This window comes from Macaca thibetana, chromosome 7, assembly GCF_024542745.1.
Source record: "Macaca thibetana thibetana isolate TM-01 chromosome 7, ASM2454274v1, whole genome shotgun sequence".
Lineage (NCBI taxonomy): Eukaryota > Metazoa > Chordata > Mammalia > Primates > Cercopithecidae > Macaca > Macaca thibetana.
Window position 1 is genome coordinate 47,536,238 of NC_065584.1, and position 18,943 is coordinate 47,555,180.

Sequence of the window (18,943 nt, forward strand, 5' to 3'; positions counted from 1 at the left end):
AAATAACCGAGTCAATACAAAGTTAAGCTCAGTACTGCATTGCAAGAGCACCAAATAATCTCTTTTGTTTCTTTCCAAGTTTCCAGTTTAATAGTGTTCCAGGAACACAACACTAAACTTAAACCAGTGAGAATCCTCAGGTCTTGAGCTGTAAATGATAGATTTCAAATTCACAGGTAATCAGCACAATCTTTTGGTTCTTGGTAAAATGTTTAGTATGGGGCGGACTACCCAGGTTGATCAATCAACTGAACAATTGCTAGGTATTTTGCTATCCATGTCAGTTTGAAGAGGGCTTGATAAGACTTAGCTTGAAACTTTCCTGGGCAGCAATTTATAAGCAGGAGAGTGAGTCAGGTGACCTCACTGGCCATAGTACACTGTAGTAAGTACTCTCCACTCTTCACTACTATGCTATTCTGGGTTCCGTTTAAGATTGTTGGAGTCGGCCGGGCATGGTGGCTCAAGCCTGTAATCCCAGCACTTTGGGAGGCCGAGATGGGTGGATCACGAGGTCAGGAGATCGAGACCATCCTGGCTAACACGGTGAAACCCCGTCTCTACTAAAAAATACAAAAAACTAGCCGGGCGAGGTGGCGGGCGCCTGTAGTCCCAGCTACTCGGGAGGCTGAGGCAGGAGAATGGAGTGAACCCGGGAGGCAGAGCTTGCAGTGAGCTGAGATCCGGCCATTGCACTCCAGCCTGGGCGACAGAGCGAGACTCCATCTCAAAAAAAAAAGGTTGTTGGAGTCATGCTTTCAGTCTAACAGCCCCTGAAATGCTTTTCCCCCTCATTTCAGAGCCCTCTCATGGGCCACCATGCCCAGTGTGGATTGACCAGTTAATAAACACCCCTGTGTCCATGACTTTATGACAGGGATGGATAACCCTAATGTGGATCTAAAAACTGTAACCTTGACTTCTCTATTGGCAGGTCCATGCCTCCCTCTTGAGTTTGTCAGTCAACACTGCATGAGATGAAGAGGCAGAAGCCGGAGAGGATACAGGAATAAACTAAGTGAGGACTCCTTCCCATGCACCAGCCTCCACAACCCACAGAGCTCTCCTTTCCACTGCCCTGGAGCCTTTCAAAGGCACAATTCCTGGTGATCTAGACTTCCCATGGAGGAATTCAAAAGATCATATTTATTCATTAAGTAGTGCTTCTGAACCCTTCTCCTCATTGATAACCAAATCCCCGAGGTGGCTCTGCTTTATTAATCAAGATCTTAAACTAACTTCTTCAACTCCCACTTCAGTGACCTGAAGAGGGTTTTTGTTTCTAGAAATGTGATTTCTCCACTGCCTAACTCCTGACATACAGACCTTTTTGTTAGAGTCTCCTTTTTTTATTTTTTAAAAATAAACTGTAGGCTGGGCGCAGTGGTTCACACCTGTAATCCCATCACTTTGGGAGGCTTAAGCAGGTGGATCACCTGAGGTCAGGAGTTTGAGACCAGCCTGGCCAACATGGTGAAACCCCTTCTCAACTAAAAATATAAAATTAGCCAGGCATGGTGGTGTTCGTCTGTAATCCCAGCTGCTCGGGAGGCTGAGGCAGGAGAATTGCTTGAACCCAGGAGGTGGAGGTTGCAGTGAGCTGAGATCGCGCCATTGCACTCCAGCCTGGGTGACAGAGCAAGACTCTGTCTCAACAACAACAACAAAACTATAATGTACACATAAAAACGTATAAAATACAACTGTCCCACTGTTTGATGCAAAATGACAAACATCTGAAAAAACAAACAAACAAACAACCTTGTCTAATCAAGAAAGAATATTGCCAGGCCAGAAGCCCCAGTGTGCCCCTTTCCAAACACAGCTCCCTCTTTCCTTCCCTCCTCAGAGGTACCCACTATGTTGACATTTGTGATCATCATTTTCCTACTTTATAGTTTTACCAATTTTATATTCATACCTTAATAGCATAGCTTAATCTTGCCTGTTTTTAAACTTTTCACAAATGGAATCATACCATATATCTTGCTGCTTTCATTCATCGTTATGTTTCTGAGCCTCCAGTTGAGTCTAAGTGTAGTTTATATATACACTCATTTTTTTATAGCATTACATGATTACACTATATATTTACCCATTTTTATCCATCCTACTAGTGACGAGCATTTTAGTTGTTTTAAGTTTTTGTTGAATAGGAATAGTGCTGCTATAAATATTCTTGGGCATATTTACTGATGCATATGTGCCAATAGTTTCTCCAGGATAAATATCTAGGAGTGGCATTTCTGGGTCATAAGGTATGGATAGCTCCAACTTTATTGGAGAATGCCAGAGAGGTTTGCCAATTTACTCCCCCTCCAGCAGTCCCCCGTTCCCCATGTGAGCAGGTGCATGTTTACAATTCTGGTGGAAACGCCTATGTGGCTTGAGATTTTACATAGTGATTTCTCTTCCCTTTGGCCCTGTGGATCCATGAATGCCTAAAGAAGCCATATTACCTAAGGCTCAGATTGAGTCTAACTCTGCCGAAAGACAGTAGGTGTCAAAGGCATCCTCACTGAGCAGGTAGCCATAATACCATAACATCAGTGAGACATTGCCAAAGAGAAGATACAATTTTGAACACTTACAATAATTTTGCAAAGCACAAAAATATTCATTGCATTGAAAAAGCTTGGCAGAAAACTATTTCAATTTTTTTACATAAGAGTAGAGGTCACATCATAGATATAATTTTGTGTTTTGTGCTATTCCTTTAACAAGATATGAATATTTTTCTATATTCCTACAAAAACTTCCTTGCAAATCAAAACTACAATGATATATCATCTCACCCCAATTAAAATGGCTTTAAGCCAAAAGCCTGTTATTCATTATATCAGGCAATAATGAATGTCGGTGAGGATGTAGAGAAAATGGAACACCTGTACATTGTTGGTGGGAATGTAAATTAGTACAATCACTATGGAGAACAGTTTGGAGGTCCTAAAAAAACTAAAAATAGAACTACCAATATGATCCAGCAATCCCAATGCCAGGTATACACCCAAAAGTAAGGAAATCAGTACATTAGAGATATCTGCCCTCCCATGTTTATTGCAGCACTATTCACAATAGCCAACATTTGGACCTAAGTGTCCATTAACAGTTGAACAAATAAAGAAAATGTGGTACATATACACAATGGAGTACTATTCAGTCATAAAAAAGAATGAGATTCTGTCATTTGCAACGACATGAATGAAGCTAGAGGTCATTATGTTCAGTGAAATAACACTTTTTCTTTCTGAGCCAGGCACAGAAAGAAAAACTTCACATGTTCTCACTTATTTGTAGGAGCTAAAAATGAAAACAATTGAACTTATGGAGATAGACAGTAAAAGGATGGTTACCAGAGGCTGGGTAGGGTACTGGAATGTCAGAAGGGGGAAAGTGGAAATGGTTAAGAGGTACAAAAAATAGAATGAATGAATAAGACTTAGTATTTGCTATCAAAACAAGATGACTATAGTCAATAAAAATTAAATATAAACTTAAAAATAACTAAAGTGTATAATTGGATTGTTTGTGACACAAGGGATAAATGTTTGAAGTGATGGATACCCCATTTACCCTGATATGATTATTAAGTATTGCATGCCTGTATCAAAATATCTCAAGTAACCTGTAAATACACACCTACAATGTACCTCCAAAATTAAAAACTTAAAAAAACCCAAACACTTCCTAGTAGGTATTTTATTCACCATGTAATAGTTTGTCAGTAGAGAGATGGTTGGGGCAGGTTTTAATGCCCTCCAATCCCATTCTTCATTACCCACAAGCAACCCCAAATAAATATTCCGTCTAGGTAAAAAGAGCATTTACTCTATCTAAATGCAGATTTAAGTCCCCGGTCCTCCGTCTTACAAAAGAGTGTACCCCAAGCCCCTACCACGTAGAAATGCTGGCATTCCACTGACTACCAAGAGTGTGCCGTGACTGACTAACTCCTACCCTGTTGGTGAGCCTGCAGGTTGTTTCTAATCCTTTGAAATTTTAAATTGTCCATTCACATTGCCATTTTTCTTCTTTTGGGCTACTTCCTTGGCATACATTTTTATAAAAAGGCTTAATAAATGCAAGATAATTTTTTTCTGGAACTTGATACACAATACTAAAGTGGCATTCTTATTTATATTTGCACCCAGGATATACAAATTAACATACTGTATTTAACCAGTGTCCTTAGTCGAAAACTAAGGAAATAATTGGTTCTTCCAGAAGTCCAGAGAGTAAGTCTTGGAAGACTACACAGCCTTGAAGAATGCTCACGTCACTCTCCAGGACTGCTTTGGAGAAAACCGTGCTGCTGCCATCAGGAAATACCACCACAGCTTATCTGCTGAGTCTGGGCACTGGCTGATGCCAGGAACTCTGCTGTCATTTCCAACAGAAAATAAATTCTGTGCAGCATCTGCACCCTCTCTTTTCCTTCTTCTCTAACAAAATCTCAATTGGCTATATTTTATTGGTGGAGCCTAGGTTACATGTCTGTGTATCTGTTGCAAAAGAGGTTGGGAAAATAAGTTATTTATTTTTCCTTAAGAGGCAGAACTCATAAGAACTTCTCCAAATATAAGAACATTGTTCAAAAGATGCTGTTGGCCACAAATGTGACATATGTCTGCCTCACTTTCCATAACTCTGCCAGCATTAAATGATTGTTTTTGCGAATCAGTTATAAAACAGGGTTTTTTTTTTCATTTTTCTGATTACTAATTATATTTCCCCTCAAGTTTTTAATGAACTAATTTTATATTCATTTACATAAACTATCAGTCCACCTTCCTTGCCAATTTTTCTATTAGAAATATCTGTAAATGTATTTATTAATGTATTTCTTAGAAATATACAGGAACTCTTCTGTACTATAGAGCTGAAACTTGGTTGCCAATGTTTTAATCTTTCAACATCTATCAACATCTAAATGCCACAATCATTTCTGTGCAGAGTGAAGGTCAGGTAGGCTCAGTTCGTCCTACTCTGGCCTTTGCATCTTTTCATTGCTGTGATATTGTTTATTCCAAGAAGCAGCTGGTCTCTGTTCCCCTGCATTGACATATGCCCAGATAATTTCAAGTTACTCCAGAAAGAGAAGGAAATATGAATCCAAAAATCACAAGTATTTGTTTGTTTTGTGTTTGTGCACATTACATGAATCAAGTTTTGTAGGAAGCATAAGGACATTATCCCTTCAAGTGGCTAAGATAGATGCTCTCGTCTCAGATGGTATTTTTTAAACAAAAACAACAGACTTGACCTTGACATCTTTCTCTCATCTTCATTGTGGATTGATGAGATAGGCAAGGGAAATACTATTTGTTCTTTCTTTATGCCTAGATCCTTCACCCAAAGGATTCATTAGTTTACAAACATTGACCTCAAATTGAACCCAAGCCCTATTTGTCCACTCCACTCTACAAATGGCCATTTTACATAAAAAAGCAGAGCTAAGTAATTTTATCGAGGTTATAAATGCCTTAACAACAAAGCCAAGAATTGGATATTTCTGTTTTGGTCCCTTATTATTACTATTTCATATACCATTTATAGAGAAGTATACAACTACCCACTTACATTCTCCAGAGCCAGGGCATTAGGCAGCATTCTTTGGGGCACCAATCTGTAGTCCTTTCTCCTACACCAATAAAAATTTTAAAGATGCAAGTTACCTCCTAGACTGTTGGGAAAAGGCCCAAATCCTGGAGCAATCTGCCCGTGTTTTCTGACACATAAGGATTTGCTCGCTAATGCCTCCCATGTCTCTCTGGAAGGACTTTGATGAATGAATGGCATTTTCCACTACTTGGTGAATTGTGTGCTCCTGTGGATAATAAAAATAAATCCAACCAACATGATTACATTTCAGAGAAGAGGTGACAGAGCAGGGAGCAACCAATCAAAACTATCTAGAGCACCAAATTATGCCCCAGAGGAGTCATCTTGCATATCGTTGGTTCTGTTTCCATGGTAGTAAGGATTGCTTGGGATATTCAAAGGCAATTTAAATGCATTTAGGCCACAGCTTACAAGGGGATAATCTTGAGAAAATCAGAAGTGAGTAAACATTAACAGCTAGTAAAATAAGCAGTTTTGAAAACTGCACTCCATCTTGCTTGCTTTTCTGTTTAGGGAAAAATATTTTTTTTGACATCTGGAAATTATGTCTGCTTCTAACTTGGGCTTAAGATGACTCATTTCAAGACAGTGCCACAATTGCCATATGCTGGAATGCAGAAACTTGAGGTTGCTTATTTTTTAAATTTAATTTTTTAGCTTAAAGGTATGAATTTGCATTACTCTTCTCCCCAGGGCCAGCCTGAGGAGTGTGCAGACCAGGCCTGGAGGGTCCCCCTCTCTGAAAATACAACTGCTCACTGATGCTGCAGGGATAGAGATTCACTTCTTTAAGTTCTGCGGACGTTTTAGTGTTTCAGAGTCTCCAGAGGAAATTCAAAGGTCCCTCTGCGAAGGCAACTTAGACTGGCACCTGAAGCATCACCAGTTGTTCTCTGCTAAGACCCTGGTAGGAACCTGGAAAGAAGACATGAGATGGACACAGAAAAAGGAAGAAGGGACTGGAAAAAGGAAGTGCCAGTAGCAAAAACGAAGAGCCTATTTTCTCATTTTTCCCCTAGAGCATTTCATGATTGTAATAATGGGACAAAGGCCTAGTGTTGCTCTATTTATTGTATAATTTTGTTTAACAGATACCTCTTTAGCACTTACTATGTGTTAGACACCAATCTATACACTTTACAAATATTAACTCACTTATTCCTTATAACCACCTTAAGGCATGAACCCTTTTATTATCCCCACTGGATAGAAGAGAAAAAAGGCACACAGAGGTTGAGGTGGAGGGTCTCAAGGTCACAAGCTAGTAAGTGGCAGATCCAAGATTCTGCATCGAAGTCATTGGGTGCCAGCATGCCAGCTCTCAGCCGCTGTACTCTGCCTATATACAACATTTGCAATTCTTTTTGAAAGTATTGGTATTAGAAAATGGGGATAAGAAGTCAGTTTAAGTAACAGCTAGCTCCTGGAATTTGGCTTTCAGTTGGAGAATTTATAATAATGTCTATAGCGAACTGGGAAGGCAGAGTCCTGGAATTCTATTCCTTCGTCTGTTTTGTGTGGCACTTAGAGAGCTAGAGCAACTCACAACCTCTGTATTCATCTTTGGATGGAAATTTTGAAGTTCATCAGATAAGAATTTTAATTTTCAAATAAAAGAGAAGTTGAACTTTCCCAGGGGCATTTGGGCATTAGCCCAAAAGTGAAGGAAACTTCACTTTTTGATCATTCAAAAACAGAGAATAGTGGGATGAGAGAATAAAGGAGGGACTCAAAGTATTTTGTGGAATCTGAAACTCTTCTATGTGGCTTAGATCATGGGAATTTTCTTGGCCTGCACTGTGAAGGTAGCATGACCCTTTCTCTATGAGGGATGTGAGTTATTCACTGTTTCAAACTGTGCAATTGCTTCATTATGTCCACACCCACATTTTTCTGTTTATAGCCAAAGGAAAGGCCTGTTGTTGATACTAAATCACCACCTGAAAACAAGAGTATCATAATTCTTAATTAATTCTTAATCTAAAATGTCTTACACTGTCTGGGGAACATTATATTTTATTTGAGATTGAAAAACAATCTTCAGTCATCCTTTATATGAGAAAAAGTATTAAATCTTTCTACAAATTACAAATGTCTAGATATTTAGAGGTATTAAATCTTCAAAAAATTTTTAAATAGCCTTCACAACCCTCAAAATTGTGTTTTACTTTTTAAGATGTTATGCTTTTTTACACATTAGCGAATTTATTCACAGAACATGGGTTTTAAGCCTTGGAGAGTTACGGAATACCTAAATGGTTACAAGCCATTGCTCAGAAGCCATTGCACTCCAAAGTCTCAACGGAGTGCTATTTTGGTCCCCCACAGGGCATTTGGCAATGTCTGGAGGCATTTTTGATTATCATAACTTGTGATGGTGGGAGGTTGTTACTGATATTTAATGGGTTAAGTCCAGGGATGCTGCTAAACATCTTATAATGTACTAGACAGCCCCCTACAACCAAGAATTATCTGGCCCAAAATGTTAATAGTGCTGAGTTTGAGAAACCCTGCAATAGAGATTTTCAAAGCTATATTTGTAGGACTTTTTACATAGACCCTTAATTTTATGTTGCTTGCTTTATAAGCCCCCCCTTTTAGACAGCTAGTACACCTGGGAGTTTACTGGCTCACAAAGGCACCCAGTGGGACTCAATGATCAGAGAGAATCAGGGAAGCTCTATCTCAGGGGTTAAGGGTTCAAACCACAGTAAAAACAATTTTTTGAGCTAACTCAGAAAACTAATCTTTACTTATAACTTAGAAAAAATACTTGCTAAGCATTAATCTTGGAGGAACTTTTGGAGTTCACTGCCTGGCTTGTGTTTCTCGTTGCAGATCGTGGGATAACATCTGTGTCTGTATGGTTCAACTTCATGCTCCTCAGCTCCTGGAAATCTTAAAGAATAGGCATTGCCAGTAGGACCTTTTGTTAAAAGAGTACAAAGTACCACAGAGTGGTAGTAAGATGATGGACTTTGGATTCAAGTGTCATCATTTTTGGATGTGTGGTTTTCTTTAATGTAATCTTCAGGACGCTCATATGAAGATATCAATCTTAACACACTTCGTCAAATAATATGAAATGGCTCATCCATATCATATGCTCTCCAATGCCCGGCATACAGTATATGTTCAATTAATGCCAATTGTCTTCTCCCTGCTTATCTCTCTTAGGTAGAACTCTTCCCTTCCTTTCCTAGTTCATAAAAATAAAACTTGGACTCTTGCAAGTATTCGGAAGGGAAGTTCTGGCCTTACTTCCAGCTATGATATTCCTCTACAAGGGAGTAGAAAAGATTTGATTGGTGAGATTTGGGGAAAAGAGCCCCATGAGTTCACATGGAGCTTTTGCACAGATGACACAAAAGGGCTCCCTCTGGGTGGACACAGCCCTCTGTCCACATGGCTTGATGGACAGATGGTATCTTTATGTAACATAGATTCAAACCAGTGAGTATAGCTTAGCTAGTGAAATGTGTGCTGGATTTCAATCCCTACCTGCTCCTTGGCTGGCACCCTGTGCAGGCAACAACCCACATTGACATAGGCATTCTCATTTTCAGAACTGCCCTGCCTGCAAAGGGCATATTTTTTCCTCTGTTCCTGATTCTATGGGGTAATCACACCTGGATCAAGATCCAATGACAGGCTTCCAGAGGCAGGCTTGTTTTTTATTCCATGCTAGTAGGTATGAGGCAGGTAGCTGTTTGCCTAGTGGGAAGGTGGTTGCTGAGCAAATCTTAGCTGATTTACAGGGTCAAGAAATCTAAACCTTGGGGAAGGAATAGGAAGCTTGGTCTTGCCTGAAGGTCCATGTAGCAAGAAAAAGGTCTTTTTCTTTCTTTTTTTTTTTTGAGATGGAGTCTTGCTCTATCACCCAGACTGGAGTGCAGTGGTGTGCTCTCAGCTCACTGCAAACTCCTCCTCCCAGGTTCAAGTGATTCTCATGCCTCAGCCTCCCGAGTAGTTGGGATTACAGGTGTCTGCCACCACGCCCAGCTAATTTTTGTATTTTTAGTAGAGATGGGGTTTCACCGTGATGGCCAGGCTGATCTCAAACTCCTGACCTCAAGTGATCCTCCTGCCTCAGCCTCCCAAAGTGCTGGAATTACAGGCATGAGCCATCTCACCCAGCCCATGTAGCATTCTTCATATCATTCCTGACTGTTGTTCAATTGGTTCAGAATCTATAGAGGAAAGGGGTGAGATGAACATTTAAGAAACTCCAAGCCAGGCACTATGGCACACGCCTGTAATGCCAGTGCTTTGGGAAGCCGAAGTAGGAGGACTGGAGGCCAGGAGTTTGAGACCTACCTGGGCAAAGTAGTGAGATCCTGTTGCTACAAAAAAATTTTTTTACATAATTAGCGGGGAGTAGTAACACATTCCTATAGTCCCAGCTGCTGGGAAGGCTGACCTGGGAGAATGGCTTGAACCCAGGAGTTCCAGGCTGCAGTGAATTATGATGAGGCCACTGCACTCCAGCCCAGCGACACAGCAAGACCCTGTCTCTAAAAAATAAATAACAAATACATAAATACAGCTAAAATAAAACAAAAGAAACTCCAACACGTTTATGTGGTCATTGATTCATTTATACTACAAATGCTTTCCAGCATTTTCTTTTTTTTTTTTTTTTTTTTTTTTTTTTTTGAGACGGAGTCTCGCTCTGTCGCCCAGGCTGGAGTGCAGTGGCCGGATCTCAGCTCACTGCAAGCTCCGCCTCCCGGGTTCACGCCATTCTCCTGCCTCAGCCTCCCGAGTAGCTGGGACTACAGGCGCCCGCCACCTCGCCCGGCTAGTTTTTTGTATTTTTTAGTAGAGACGGGGTTTCACCGTGTTAGCCAGGATGGTCTCGATCTCCTGACCTCGTGATCCACCCGTCTCGGCCTCCCAAAGTGCTGGGATTACAGGCTTGAGCCACCGCGCCCGGCCGCTTTCCAGCATTTTCATGTGGCAGGTACAATGGTATAACTTAGGGATAAAACTTTGGATCATATATAATTCTCTGCTCTAAAAGTACTTACAGCCCAGTGGGAAAGAGAAACAAGTCACAACAACATGGTGTAACTAGCTGTCTAATAGACATATATATGGGGCGCTTGGCAACATGAGAGTAGAACAAGAACTTAGTCTGTGAGGGGCAAAGAAATCCAGAACTCCTCTCCCAAGAGAGGTGACACCTGAACTGTCTTGAAGACAGAGGAGACGTTTTGCAAGCATATATGGAGGTGAGTGGGAACATGGAATCTAGGGTGATGCTCAAACTTATGGCTTGGGCAACCACGTGAATAGTGGGGGTAGTCATTAGGGATGAAGAGGTAGAGAGAGAGAGTTTTGGATGTGCAGCTTGGAAATGATGGCCTGTGTGTGTCACCTGGAGTTGTGTAGTAGCCATATATGGCAGATACTGTATTAAATGATTTCTATGTTTTATTTCATTTACTTTTCCCCAAACTGTATGAATTATATACAATTATCTCCACCTTACAGATAAGGAAAGCAAGGCTTTTCTCAAGGCCATACAGTGGCAGAGCTGCAATTTGAATGCAGGTGTGTCTATGCCAAAGCCCATATTCTTTCCAGGATCTGAAGCTGCTTCTGGGCTACATAATAGAGGTCAGGGTTGAAGAATCTGGTTTGGGGATACTTAAGCCAGAAATGATGGGTCACTCTGCATTTGCATTTACCTTGTTACAATTGCGTCTAGATGTTCTTGTCATAGTAATTTACATAACATAATTTAATTTATACTATTCTTTCTTCTTTTTTTTTTTGTAATATAAGAGCTAATTGTGCAGTGGTATCTTTTTATTATTGTTTATTTTTTCTTACTTTATAAGTCAAAATTCAAGCCATAATTCAGTCAGTTTTAATGCTATTAACAGTTTGCTGGCTGACTCCCAACCAACCACAATTTAATCTGCTTTGATAGGAGCATACCATTTTCACAGGCAGAAGAACCGATCATTGTAGTCAACCCAGCTCACAGCTTAAATGTGGTCTCAAGAAGATAAAAAGTTTATCCCATGAGCTAGAACTAGCATATGCATTATAAAAACTGCAGCTGGTGATGCCACAAAGAAAGCATTTGTTTGAGTTTATTTTTTGAAGCTGCCAAAGTAGAAAAACAGTCTGCTTTCACTCTGACCAGAACTGACCCTCTCTTCTATATCTCTCTCTCTAGCTTTTCCTCATCTCTATCTCCATCTCTTGGTTTCTCTGACTCTGTCTTTTCCTTCTTTGTTAACACGTTGGAATTTATTGTTTAAACTTATAATTCTCAAAACTAGAAAATCAAGGCCTCTTTTGGAAGAGGAAAATGTTATCTGACCAGATTAATAGGCATAGGGGAATATCCAAACAGCTGGAATGTCCTGGTTTTCATGTACCTTTCATTGAAATTAAGAATAAACATCCAAAATTCTTCGTAAATCATGTTGTACGCAACTATTGAGTAATAAATACAAATCATCCAGTAGAGGGCGATGCTGACTTATTTATGGATGCCTTCAGTAGAAAATGCAAATTAAGTAATAAAAGACTTTTCTAGATGTAAATTGTTCAACCAATATGCAGATCAGATTATTCTTAATGCAGTAAAATCATCTTAATTAACATTTAATTGAATCAGATCTTGTGATAATTTGCTCAAAGACTAAATTAAATAATAGTTTTTAAAAGCCCTGGGCTGAGAATTAATGAATCCGCTTTCACTTTTCCTCTAAACCTGGGGCTCTGTGGCCTTTAGATAGCCTTTTAAGCTCTCCGAGCCTCATTTTTCTCACCTAGAAAATGACACATTTGGCCCAGATAGAGGGTAAATTCCCTTTTGCTTTAAGAAGCACTTATTCTATGAACCAGTATGTTAAATATATTAATTCTGTAAAAGAGATTTTCTGGGGAAGTTTGAAGGGGTAATTTCCAATCCTCACTCATCATCAGAATCACTGAAGTAGTCTCATTCCAAAGCCTTTGCAGGACTTTCCAGGAAATAAAGGGGACTAGATTGTAAGTGGTGTGAGAGAATGCGCATATCACTGGCTATCCTGAGACTTCAACCTTTATATACTTAAGAAGAAGTTCTGACATCATACCAAGAAAGCAGTTTGAGTTCAAGATAGACACTTGATGTACATCAGGACATCAGAGGGCAAGAATTATCTAGTGCTCATGTAGCTCATCTAGTTACGAGTGCTCATGGAGCTGGTTCTTCCCTCCTTACTGAGTCATGGAAGACTATACCTGCCAGCCTCCTTGCTTGCATTCTCACACAGAACTTTTTCTGTAAAAATCCAGATAGTAAATATATTATTCTTTGTGAATCATATGGTCCCTGTCACAATAATCAACTCTAGTGTTGTCGTGCAAAAACAACTGTATCATTTTTCTATATCTTGTAACAATTTATGCAAAATTTAGTGGCTTAAAACAGTACACATTTATTATCTCAGTTTCTGTGGGACAAAATCCTGGCATAAACTCACAGGGTTCTCTGCTTCATGGTCTCTCGCAAGGCTATAATCAAGGTGTAGGCCAGCGGTATGGTCTCTTACAGAGGCTCAACTGGAAGAAGATCTGATTTGAAGCTCACTTACGTGGTTGTTGATTGGATTCATAGAGCGTTTGACTGAGAGCCTCGATTCCTTGTTGGCAGAGGCCACTTTCAGTTCCTTGCCTGTGGGCCTTGCACACATGGCAGCTTGCTGCATCCATGCTTGCAAGCTGAGAAGGTGAGAGTGAGAGAATAATAGCAAGAAGAGGTCACAGTCTTTCCAAATTGAACCACAGAAATGACACTCCATCATTTTTTTTTTTTCCTAGATGGGGTCTTGTTATGTTTCCCAGGCTGAAGTGTAGTGGTTATTCAGTGGTGTTATCATAGTGCACTATAGCCTCGAACTACCTGGCTCAAGAAATCCTCCCACCTCAGCCTCCTCAGCAACTGGGACTATAGATGCATGCAGCAATATCCAGTTTCCCATCACTTTTGCTCTATTGTATTTGTTAGAAGCAAGTGACTAGATCCAGCCCCCATTCAAACAGGAGAATTGCATAAGGATGTAAATACTAAGGGAGAGCGATCCATGTCAGGAGATACCTGACACAGCAGCCATGGACAGTATAACAATAAGTGGGCCAAGATGTGTTCCTATAAAACTTTATTTATAGAAAAAAGGCAGATAGAGTAATGTCAGCAAAAATGGTAGAGTAGGTAGCTCCCAGAGCATGTCTCTCCACAGAAAAATCAAAAACTCAAGCAAAAACTCTCAGAATCAACTTTGTGAGAATTCCTTAAAACAAACAAAAAAATGTACAGCTCCAAAAGTGAATACTGAATGAAGAAAAAGGGAACTAAAAGTGGTAAGTTATCAAAGAGAGAAAAAATGTAACCAGCAAATGGAAGAAAATATTTGCAAATCATATATCTGATAATGGATTAATATTCAAAATATATAATTATTATAACTTCACAACAGCAAAACAACAACAACAAGAGCACACATACAAAACAGCTCAAATACGGGCAAAGGACTTGAAATAGCATTTCTTCAAAGCAGATGTAGAAATGGGCAATAAACACATGAAAAGATGCTCAACATCACTAACTATTAGGAAAATGCAAATCAAAACCATAATGAGATACCATGTTATATCCATTAGGATGGTTACTATCAAAACCTAGACAATAACAAGTGTGGCTAATAATGTAGAGAAATTGAAACCCTTATGTGTTGCTCACGTAGATGTGAAATGCTACAGCCACTGTGAAATACGACATAACAGTTCTTTAAAAAGTTAAGCATAGAATTTTAATATAATTACAGTAATTACACTTCTGGGTCTATACCCAAAAGAATTGAAAGCAGGAACTTACACAAATATTTTTCCTTTTTAGTTGACATGTAGTAATTTTACATATTTATGGGACACAGAGTAATATTTTGATACACGTATGCAACGTGCATTGATCAAATCAGGGTAATTAATATATCCATCACCTCAAACATTTATATTTTTTGTGTGTGGGGAATATTTGAAATCCTCTCTTCTAGCTTTTTGAATAATTAATACATTATTATTAACTATATTCGGACTGTAGTTCTTACAGTACTATAGAGCCTGATAATTTATTCCTCCTATCTAGCTGTAATTTTGTGCCTGTTAACTGACCTCTCTCTATCCTTCTCTTGCCCCTACCCTCCCCAGTCTCTGAGAACTGTAATTCTACTCTCTACTCCTATGAGCTTACGTTTTGACTCCCACATATGACTAAGAGTATACAATATTTATCTTTCTCTCACACAAATATTCACCCATATTCATAGTATTATTCATTAAAAGGTGGAAATCACCCAGATTTCTATTGACAAAAGAATGGATAAACGAAATGTAGCATATACATACAGAGGAATATTATTCAGCCTTTAAAAAGCAATGAAATTCCAAAACATGCTATGACATGGATGAACCTCGAGGATATTATGCTAAATGAAATAAGCTAGACATCAAAGGACAAATATTATATGATTTCATATATATGAGGTACCTGGAATACTCAAATTCATAGAGAAAGAAAGTAGAATAGTGGTTACCAGGGCCAGGGGAAGAGGATAGGGAGTTATTGTTTAATGGATACAGAGTTTCAGTTTGAGATAATGAAAAAATGTTTGCAAATTTGGATCACATTTGCACAACAATTTGATTATACTTAAGGCCATTGCATTGTATATTTAAAGATAGTTAAAATGGTAAATTTTATTATGCATATTTTACCATGATAAAGAATAAATGGAAAAAAAGAGTAATCTCTAGCTACAGAGATGAAATACAGCACAGTGACAAAAATCACAGATTCTAGAGTTCCACCTCCTACAAATCCCGGCCCTGCCATTTACTAGCTGCATGACATTAACTTCTCTATCCCTCAGTTTTCTCACTTGTAAAATGAACATAATAATAACACTATCTCACAGGGTTGTTCAGAAGATGAAATTATTTCATATTCGTAAAACATTCAGAAAAATACCTGGCTATATAAGAGTTTATTAAATAAACATTATAATACTGTTCTTTATCTTGCTTTTAAGTTTCAATTTTTGACAAAAAATTATAAAGCATGCCAAGAAACAAGAAAGTATGGCCCATTCACAGAAGAAATGAACAAAAACTATCTCTGAGAAAGCACAGACATTGGACTACCTAGTCAAACTGTCTCAAATATGCTCAAAGAGTTAACGGAAACCATGGACAAAATGTGAGAGAAAATCAGGAAAATGATAACTGAATAGAAAATATCAATAAAAAATAGAAATTATAAAAAGAAACCAGACAGAAATTTTGTACCTAAAAAGTAGAGTAACTGAAATAAAAATTTCTCTAGAGAATTTTAATAGCATATTTGAGCATGGTGATAGAAAGATTAGCAAACATGATGATAGGTCCATTGAAATTATTCAGTCAAGGAATGCAGAAAAACAAACAGTGCCTGAGAGACCCATGGGATGCCATTAAGCAAACCAAATACACATATTGTGAATCCCAGAAGGAGAGGAGAGGACAAAGTGGTCAGAAAAAAATATTTGAACAAATAATGGCTAAAAATTTCCTGAATTTGATTTTTTAAAATTAAAACATGAATCTAAACATTTAAGGAGCTCAATGAACTCCAAAAAGGATAAATGCAAAAAGAATCATGCCAGGACACATAATCAAATTATCAAAAGACAAAGATGGGGAAGCAACTCATCATGTACAAGTGATCTTTAATAAGACTGATGGTGGGTTCCTCCTTAGAAATCATAGAGGCCAGAAAGCAGTTGGGTAATATTTTTAATTTTTAAGATTATCTTGTTATTGTTTCTGTTTTGTCTTTTACAAGATGAAAATTTAATAAAAATTGTTCAGTGGGTATGTGTAATCCACAGGGCTATATAGTTACATGGGATTGTGATAGGAATTTAAAATAGAATAGATGCTGGAGTAAATGTTACATATTATCATCATCTGACTTGTCTTCTTCATTCAAAGATTCTTTAGCATATTTATCTGCTTATTCCCTTATACCTTTTGAAACAATTTCATGTCTTCCTTTAGTTAAACCACTAACCCCGCTGAGTTCTTAAGCTTTATCCTTAACTTCATCATGTACTATGTAAATTACTTGAGCAACTTCTTTAACAGTGTCATAGCAGGTCATTGCTTTCATTGGAAGCTTTTCTATTTCTGTTTTACAGCTTGCCTGGCTTTGCCCATGGCACAGCCCCAATAACCATATAAAACACATGATGAGTCCATCATGGAAAATTGTGCACTGTCATTCATACTGTAAGATCCTAACATGAAACTGAAGGCAAAAGATCTAACGGCACTATAGAGTGTATATGCATGTATATACATGTCCACTGTGTTTGCAAGATGTTTTAGTGGAGTGTTATAGCCAAAGTTAGATTTAAAGTTGGAAACTTCTTCTCTTGCTATGTCTGCTAAAGAGCAAGCAACTTCCAACAAACCTGCTGCCAGCATTCCAACATTCCAATCCAATGTGCTGATCAACATTAATAAGTCATTTGTTGGAAACTCCTTCACAAAGTTTTGAAAGCACTAATTTTTTTAGACCCCAAAAGCCATGCTATGTTTATATATGATTCCAATCACTATACTATTTCCCACAGCCTTCATAGCATATTCAACTTGAAAAGCTCTTTCACCAGAAGAGAATGTAGAGGGTGACAGGTCATACTTAGGGCCTGATGGGAGGTGATTGGATCATGAAGGTGGATTTCTCATGAATGGTTTAGCACCATCCCCTTGATGCTCTTCCTGTGATAGTGGGTGAATTCTTGCAAAATCTGGTTATTTAAAAGTATGTAGCACCTCCTCTCCCCTCTTGCTCTCTCTCGCTCCTGCTCAGGCCATGTGACATACCTACTCTTCCTTTGCCTCCTGCCATGATTGTAAGTTTCCTGAGGCCTCCCCAGAAGCCAACCAGATGCCAGCATCCAATGCTTCCTTCACTCTCTGTCCTGCAGGAGAGACTAGGCAATTACCCATTTTATAACTTCAAGTCAACATTGTATTAGAAATTCCTGACAGTGCGCAAAAAAAAAAAAAAAAAAAAAAAAAAAAAAAAGAAATTAAGACATAAGAATTGGGAAAAAGAAATTAGACTATAATTATATTATAAATAATAGGTTTAATTATATAGAAAACGTATAGAATTTAAAAATAGGAGAATTTAAAAATAGTAGAATTTAGCACAGTGCCTTGTTATAGAAGCAATTTATAATAGTTAATTTCATATTCATATACCAGCAGCAAGCAACTAGAAAACATAATTTAAAAGAACATAAAATTTGAAATGGCATGAAGCAATATTGAGTACAAAGGAACAAATACAGCCATGTGTTGCTTAATGATGGGAATACATTCTGAGAAATGGGTTGTTAGGTGATTCTGTCATTGTAGGAACATCATAGAGTATACTTACACAAACCTAGATGGTATAGCTTACTATACATCTAGGATAGATACTATACCCTAGGCTACAAACCTGTGTAGCATGTTACTGTACTGAATACTGTAGGCAATTATAACACAATGGTAAGTATTTGTGTATCTAAACATATCTAAATATAGTCTTAATTTAGCAATTTTACTCTTAGGAATTCATCTCATAGAAATTCAGCTCATAGAAGTAACAGCATCAGTATAGAAGGAACACACATACACAAGGATATAAACCATTGGTTGTAGTTATTTAATACAAAAAGGAAAGAGTTTTAATGCCCATCAGTAATGGATGTGATTGAATAATTGTGATATATCTATTCAATGAGGCAGTGGATAGTGATTAAAAAGAAAGTGTCAAATCTATTGAATCTATCTGGAGGGATGTTCATGGTATTGGTAAACTGGAAAGGCAAGTCTCAGTGTGAAGTGTATAATACAATACTGTTTTTATAAGTTCAACCAAAAATCCATAGGGATATTGCTGATATTTGATCATTTTTAAATCTACGAAAATGGAAAGTTCGTATAATTCATTATAATATTTGAGAATGTTTATATGAGAAAGGGAATGTTGTAGGAAGGCTCATCCCAGGCTCTGAGCTATGGTTAGCCTCCTGTGGTAGGTGAGAGTTCACACAGGGAAGATCATCTACTTTTCCTTAAGCCTTCCTGCATCATTTATTTACATGGATTGCAATAAAGTTTTGCTATTTTTGAAATTTTAAAAAAATCTATTAAGGTTAATTTATAAAAATGAAAAAGTTTTTTATTTGAAATCTTTTTTTTTTTTTGAGACAGAGTCTCG

At 38.1% G+C, this 18,943-nt stretch overlaps 1 protein-coding gene and 1 pseudogene across 1 annotated transcript in view; one reads left to right on the forward strand and one right to left on the reverse strand.

The window, feature by feature from the left end:
• Positions 1-18,943, forward strand: part of DHRS7 (dehydrogenase/reductase 7) — a 977,513-nt gene that overhangs the window by 925,570 nt on the left and 33,000 nt on the right. The window lies entirely within an intron of this gene.
• LOC126959139 (proteasome subunit alpha type-3-like) lies at positions 16,616-17,578 on the reverse strand (annotated as a pseudogene).